This window comes from Danio rerio, chromosome 9 (assembly GCF_052040795.2).
Source record: "Danio rerio strain M-AB ecotype USA chromosome 9, GRCz13ab, whole genome shotgun sequence".
Taxonomy (NCBI): domain Eukaryota; kingdom Metazoa; phylum Chordata; class Actinopteri; order Cypriniformes; family Danionidae; genus Danio; species Danio rerio.
In genome coordinates, this window is record NC_141029.1 from 10,981,734 (window position 1) to 10,988,471 (window position 6,738).

The 6,738-nt window shown below is 36.1% G+C and overlaps 1 protein-coding gene across 1 annotated transcript in view; it reads right to left on the bottom strand.

The window, feature by feature from the left end:
* Nucleotides 1-4,181, bottom strand: part of thsd7ba (thrombospondin, type I, domain containing 7Ba) — a 435,675-nt gene extending 431,494 nt beyond the window's left edge. The window contains exons 1-2 of the mRNA XM_087267488.1: nt 3,844-4,181; nt 2,896-3,105 (exon numbers count right to left, since the gene is read on the bottom strand). The gene's annotated coding sequence lies outside the window, so the exon portion shown is untranslated. The remainder of the gene's footprint in view (nt 1-2,895; nt 3,106-3,843) is intronic.
* Nucleotides 4,182-6,738: the final 2,557 nt, after the last annotated feature.

A 6,738-nucleotide genomic window follows, 5' to 3' on the forward strand; every position in this document is an offset into this window, starting at 1 on the left:
TATTTCTGTATAGTATCGACTTTTTTCATAGATGCAAAATGACCCATTATGCTTTGAATATACAGGTAGGAAGGATGCTCTGAACTTCTGGTTGGCAGCTTGATGCGTTTAAAGAGTTATATTTGAACAGCTTTGAAAATAACTTCCTTGCTGCATATCTACACTTGAAATAATTCATTCATTCATTTTCCTACAGCTTAGTCTTCTTAATTGTCAGAGGTCGCCACAGCGGAATGAACCGCCAATTATTCCAGCTTCCTTCCAGCTCCTGCTTTACACAACAGATGCCCCTCCAGCTGCAACCCTGTACTGGGAAACATCCATACACAATAATTCACAAACACACACACACTACGGACAATTTTGTTTCTTTAGTTCACCTACACGGGGAGAACATGCAAACTCCACACAGAAATTAAAACTGACCCAACATGGACTCGAAACAACGACTTTCTTGCTGTGAGGCGACAGTGCTAATTGATAGTCCTACTTGAAATAATGACCTTAAATATGCAAAAGACACAATTATGAATGACCCATTTGGCTTTCTGCTTCGAGCAAGAAGGATGTCAATCGCAATGTTGCAATACAACACAGCTACCAAGTAAGAGTACTGTTGGCAGTAGAAACACAAGCCTGATCAGGACAACCTGAACCAAATCGTACTGTACTGTACTAAACTACAATGTACCACTCAGTAGAAATAAGGCACTCATCCCTCATCAGCTAAAATAATAATATAATGTTCAGACACTGCCACCTCTAAAGTATGACCCCAAGGGCTGTTTACTATTTATGATTAAATTGGCAGGCCAAAAACAACTTTCATCCAGTCAAACAATAAAACAAGTCTTAAAGTTCTATAATCCTGATTTATTTGAGGTTAAATCACTGAGAGAGAGAGAGCAGAACGAGCTGTTGAAAAAGTTTGTTGAAAATCATATGGATGTCTTCGTCAAGCAGAGTAAAGGCAGATTTCCAAAGACTCTTTATGTCAACCCAGACAGATCATAAGAGGAGTAATGAAAACACCATGGAGGAGAGACAGTGAGTAATTACTGAGCGGGTGAAGTTATCCATTACAGCTTAGCTTTAGGAAAACCTGTTTTGAGATGCTTCTCTTATTTACATTTAGACAATCCTCTGTGTCCTGCATGGCACTGCTTGATGGACAAGGTGAAAACCACCTCGACACAACAGGAGATGTTTGGTGGAGATGTTCTTGTGGGGTAAAACTGGGTTTTAAAAGACAGTTACTAGCATGCCATCACTTGTGCAGCTAGAGGTCATCGACTGCTTGTTTTAGCACAGAGCCACCTTTGAATACAGACTGTAATTTGACGACAGAGTCATTAATCAGATGGTACTGCAAGGAGACATATCGAGTAATAGCTTAAAGCCCAGACAAAGTACTAAGCTAAAATTTCTCTTTCTTCATTTTACAGATACACAGAAAAATGCCATCATTTCATTGGCCAGTTTTAAACCTGCCTAATCTAAATAAGCACTGCAAAAAGATCACTGTTTGAACCTGAAATTACAATGTCATTTCTTTAGCTGCATCACCAATAAACCAGGGAAAGATTCTCATTTATTACTACAGTATAATCCATCTTTTTTTGTCCAGTTTCAAACACTTTTCTATTTTTTTTTTTTTTTTTTAGATGAAGATCTGTAGTTGGTAATATTGCAAATTAAGCTCAATTTACATATGAAGGGTGAAGAAGAAGAAAAAAACAAGAGAAACAGAAGCTTTGTTATCTGACAGCTGGCAAAAAAAAAAGTAGGCAGGTGGACTTTTGAGGTTGATTAAATGCATTTGACCACATGAGCATCTACACTACTGTACAACAACAATCTGCTCAAATGCATTTTTGACTAACTCTGGGAGTGCTTGAAAAGTGGAAAAGCTCAAAGTGTTCCCCCTTTACACTCACATTATTTATTAGTGAAAAATTAAATATTAGGAATAATAGCAGTTTGTTAACAGAGCCAAATAACTGACCGCTGCATCTTATTTTCATTCATTAATTTTTTTGTCGGCTTAGTCCCTTTATTATTCCGGGTTCGCCACAGCGGAATGAACCACCAACTTATCCAGCACATTTTTATGCAGCGGATGCCCTTCCAGCCGCAACCCATCTCTGGGAAACATCCATACACACTCATTCACACTCATACACTATGAACAATTTAGCCTCCCCAATTCACCTGTACCGCATGTCTTTGGACTGTGGGGAAAACCAAAACACCCGGAGAAAAGAATAATAACAGCAAATTAAAGTGTTTGTGTCTGTGAGTGTGTGAGAGTGGCCTTTGTGCACTTGCCTTGTTGTGTCTGAGAAAATCAAAATGTGTATCTCAGCTCTCAGAACTACATGGAGTAAACAAATCAAAGACTGTGTATTTATGCACCACCGAATGTGGTTATAATGGAAGTCAATGGGACAAAAACAGCAACCAACAGTTAATTAAGGAGAAAAAATGAAAATCAATCAAAAACAATGCATCAAAGGCAATGTTGTCACTAATCTTTCACTTGTCTAAGACTGTAATTAAAGGTATAAAAAAATCCAGTCAAAAATTACTTTTTATAGTGAAAATATGTCATTTTGTGTGTGTTTTTTTCACAAAATCAGTGACATCATTTGCAATTAAACCGTTCAAATCCTGTAATTTATTTAACTATTTAGTCATTTTGATCAGGACTGAGGTTGATTACAGATTTATGCATTTTTACAGCAGTCTAATATTGTAGATGTTTTCATCCCTAACATCATTCCCGTTCATCACTCCAGCGTTATAAGAACCCTCAAACAGGGTCCGGCCATGTTGCATTAACAAAGGACTGCAATCCAACAATCAGTGTCTATATCTGTTTCTAAACTTGCTTACCTCTCTCTCATTCCCTGTGATGTCCAGTGTCTTTGTCCCTCCCTCCTAGTGTGGTTTCTCCTGGTCTCTCCTCTTTGGTTGTTGTCGATCCCTACTCCGTTTATCTGTGTGCCTGGCTCCTCCGCATTATCCTCTGGTCCCCCTTGTCCATCTGGTCATCCATCTCCACCTTGCAACCAAGGTCATTAAGTTCTGATTATACCTGCCATGCTATATAATAAACTGTTGTTATACTTCCATCTCTTGTCTCAGCCCCTTCTCATGCCAGTCCACTGCACCAATAACATACTCTCTGCTTCCTAATACATGCTAAATATGTTCTCTCTCCTCAGAAAGCAGATGACTAAGAATGATTAGCAGTACTGTAGTTTATTCTGTGTATTCTGAGAAATATATATAGACATGCTTTTTCTATTCATCTCTGGTCCCTGAACTCGGCATCATCACACAGCTAAAATCATTAACTCCCCTTTCATCTTCATCACCAAACACAACATAATGTGTTAGAAATTTTTATTATTATAATTTTTATAGAGTTTTTATTAAACTGTAAAATGTTCTTCTATGGAACAAAAATGTAAATATTTTAACTAATGTTTGCATTGCAGTTTTTTTTTTTTTTGTTCATAAAAGCAATGTAAGTTAGTATTCTGTCAAACTTATTATATTAAAAAGCACAATAAACTGTCATTCTAGTCTGATTTTAATCAAAAATACTGTACGCTTTCAAAAGAAATACAAAGCATGTATACTGTGATTTGTTTATGCTGTGTTTTCGTCTTCTATGAAACCTTTTGGAACACAGCATACATAAATCAAGCTCAATGTATGTAAAAAAAACACATATCTGCAAAGACAATACAGGCTAGGGGGAAAAAAATGTAAATGAAAAAATTGTATTGTGAACTATTCCTGTACTATGAATATTTTGCACCTCAGTAAACGTACCTCTGCATGTCAGCGTGTCAGTGTTCTGAAGCGTTTCTCATTAAACTGCAGTTTAAAGGGAAATGAAGGCGCTTTATAGTCTCTTCACAATTCCGTTCACACGCGTTGTGTATTTTTGTGAATGTTTGTTGGATGATTACAACACAGAGCACCGTGGGCTTTCATTTCCCACTGCAGGGCATGTGAAGCACAGCAGAGCCCGAGCGAAGCACACAAGACAGATGGGCTCCATTGTTTGATTGTTTTGAAGTGTCATTGAAAAGACTATTTGAGATCTGAATTGTCTTAGAAAAGTTGATGACAAACCTCTCTCTGCTCTCATTTGAACTCTATCTCTCTTCTAGGTTTTTTCTCACACTCTCTGAATGAAAATGCACTCGAGAAGCTAAACATTTACTAGAAAACTTGCAGCACACACATAGATCACAAAACATGACAAATAGTCCTCCTTGCAATCAAATGAGCTGTTCTTTACTAGAAAGTTGGTTAAGATTAAACCTTTTATGTTAGATTAAGTTTGATGTTTTACATGTTGACTTGCTAGCATGTTTTAGCACATGGCTAATGTTTTGATATTATTATATTTTTACAATTTTTTTATGTGTCGATAGCATGTTTTTCCATGATTACAATGTGGCTACCACGGTGAACACTATAAGTATTAAGTATTAGTTTCTTGTTCTTCTCATCACTGTTAGGTCCATAACATCTACAATGTTCAAAAAATAAAAAAATAAAATAAAATAAAAAAAATAAATATATAAATATATATATATATATATATATATATATATATATATATATATATATATATATATATATTAAAATAAAGTTGTTTTTCTTTTTTTTTTTTTTTTTTTTACAAATGAATCATGAGCACATATTGCAATGCATCCTATTAACACAACCAAGCCTTAAAAATACACTCTGGACCACCCCTTTAAAGTGCTATTTAAAAGCGTAAACCATTGCATTAGGCAAGTAAGTGTAATTAGGGAAATCTTTGTATAAAGATAGATTGTTCTGTAGACAATCAAACAAAATACTGTAATATGAGAGGCTAATAATAAGACTTTTTACAGAAGAAAAAATAGGTCCCACTTTAGTCACTTATACCTGTGAACTTACATAGTAACTAGATGTGTAAGTAGTATGTAACTACAGTGTATGTACACATTGGTACATAGTATTTACTTGTGTAATACTGATGTAACTACACACAAGTAAACCCACTGAATAGTATGTGTAAGTTCAAATGTGTAACAGGACATTGGTAACAACACTAAAAAAGTACACATCTGTAACAAGAATTATGTAAGTGCATTGCGCAACAACAATATGTACTTGCAGGTGTTTTCCCACTACTTGTGCATGTATGGCAGAGCTAATGCTGCATTAGGTTTCCCCTTGTGATACCAATGTACTTACATGGTAACTCCACAGGAGCTGTCCACCATATAAATTGTAAAATGTTCTCAAATTACTGTGTAACTTGTAAAAATATCTTCTATGCAACACTTTATTAACAGTGTACTTACATGTTAAATCCTCAGAAACTGTCTACTCAATATAAAGTGTAAAATTGTCACAAATTACTGTGTTATTTATAAAACATAGTCCTCTGTGCAACTGCTTAACAACAGTGTACTTACTGTACAAGGAAACTCCTCAGGAACTATCCACCCAATCTGGACTTCATTTTCATTCATTATACTATGTGTAAATAAAGTGTAACATTATTTAATAAGTGTACTTCCAAAATGTTCACAAACTACTGTGTAATATAAATCCTAATCCAACACATTATTAACAATGTACTAACATGGTAACTTCTCACTGACATGGAACTGTCCACTCATGTCCTCATATCACTGTAGCAAGGGAAAACGCATGGCAAATCCATGACAATACATTCATTCATTTTCTTGTCGGCTTAGTCCCTTTATTAATCCGGGGCATGTGTACTATTCAGTGGTATTACACCAGTACCAGTATTACACAAGTAAATACGATGTACGCGTGTGTACATACATTGTAGTTACATACTACTTACATGTCTAGTTACCATGCAGGATCACAGGTATAAGTGACATTTAATATAAAGTGGAACCTTTTTTTATAGTCTACAGAACAAACCATCATTATACAATAACTTGTCTAATTACAATAACCTGCCTAGTTAACCTAATTAAGCCTTTAATTGTCACTTTAAGCTGTATGGAAGTGTCTTGAAATATATCTAGTCAAATATTATTTACTGTCATCACGGCAAAGATAAAATAAATAAGTTAATAGAAATGAGTTATTAAAACTATTATGTATGAATTAAACAGAAATTGGGGAAAAATATATATGGGGCAGCACAGTGGCACAGTGGGTAGCACCATCGTTTCACAGCAAGAAAGTCGCTGAATCGAGCCCCAGCTGGGTCAGTTGGCATTTCTGTGTGGAGTTTGCATATTCTCCCTGTGTTCGCATGGGTTTCCTCCGGATGCTCCAGTTTCCCCCACAGACCAAAGACATGCGCTAGGTTAATTGAATAAGCTAAATTGGCTGTAGTTTATGTGAGTGTGTGCATGAGTGCATGGGAGCTGGGTTGCAGCTGGAAGGGTTTCTGCTGCGGAGAACATGTGCTGGATAAGTTCATTCTGCCTTTCCAGCTGCAACCCATTTCTTGGGAACATCCAAACACCCTAATTCAAACAAATACACACTACGGACAATTTAGCTTACCCAATTTCCCTATACCACATGTCTTTGGATTTGTGAGGGAAAACCGGAGCACCCAGAGGAAACCCACGCGAACACTGTATGCCAATATACAGTTACAGTATAAATATAGTATGCGTGTGTGTTTGTTTGTTTGTTTGTTTGTTTGTTTGTTTGTTTGTTTGT